At 34.9% G+C, this 608-nt stretch overlaps 1 protein-coding gene across 1 annotated transcript in view; it reads left to right on the top strand.

Moving 5' to 3' along the window:
- LOC106457894 (tyrosine-protein phosphatase 10D-like) overlaps nucleotides 1–608 on the top strand; it is a gene marked incomplete at its 5' end in the record, with an annotated part of 116,982 nt that overhangs the window by 93,937 nt on the left and 22,437 nt on the right. The window lies entirely within an intron of this gene.

A 608-nucleotide genomic window follows, 5' to 3' on the forward strand; every position in this document is an offset into this window, starting at 1 on the left:
GCAAATTATTTTCTTATAACATGGTCCATTTACAAATGTTTAAGTAACTATTATATGATATCCATCTAATTGGCTATATATATATATACTAGCTGAGTTACCTGGCATTGCATGGTGAAAATTTAGATTTGAAATGTATAGATCAGTATTTTTTTCAGAAAATTATTCAGTAGGTAGACAAATGCTGTGATACGAGAAATAAAAAAGCATTTAATCAAACAAAGCTTTATTTGAAATTAGATCGTGTTTGAGCTTGTCTTGTTCTTTGAGCCTGAAGTTGTACATCATCTCTGTTTCTTGCTCTCTGTAAGTTATTTCTCTTAATTTTTGTGCTTGAAGTCTGGTTTGACGTTGTTCAGAAGTTTCATGTTGTCTGTATCCAGCTTGCCTTGATGATTCTGATTGAACTCTGGCTTTGTGCTGTTCAACAGTTTCTTGCTGTCTTTGAGTAGCCTGCCTTTTATCTTGAGCTCGAAGTCTAACTTTACGTTGTTCCAAAGTCTCTTCCTGTATTTGAGCAGCCTGTCTTGCAGCTTGTGCTTGAAGTCTTTGCTTGTATTCTTCTTCTGTTTCAGCTGCTCTTTGTGTTTGCATTCTTTTAGCAGCAG

This window comes from Limulus polyphemus, unplaced genomic scaffold, assembly GCF_000517525.1.
Source record: "Limulus polyphemus unplaced genomic scaffold, Limulus_polyphemus-2.1.2 Scaffold388, whole genome shotgun sequence".
Taxonomy (NCBI): Eukaryota; Metazoa; Arthropoda; class Merostomata; order Xiphosura; family Limulidae; genus Limulus; species Limulus polyphemus.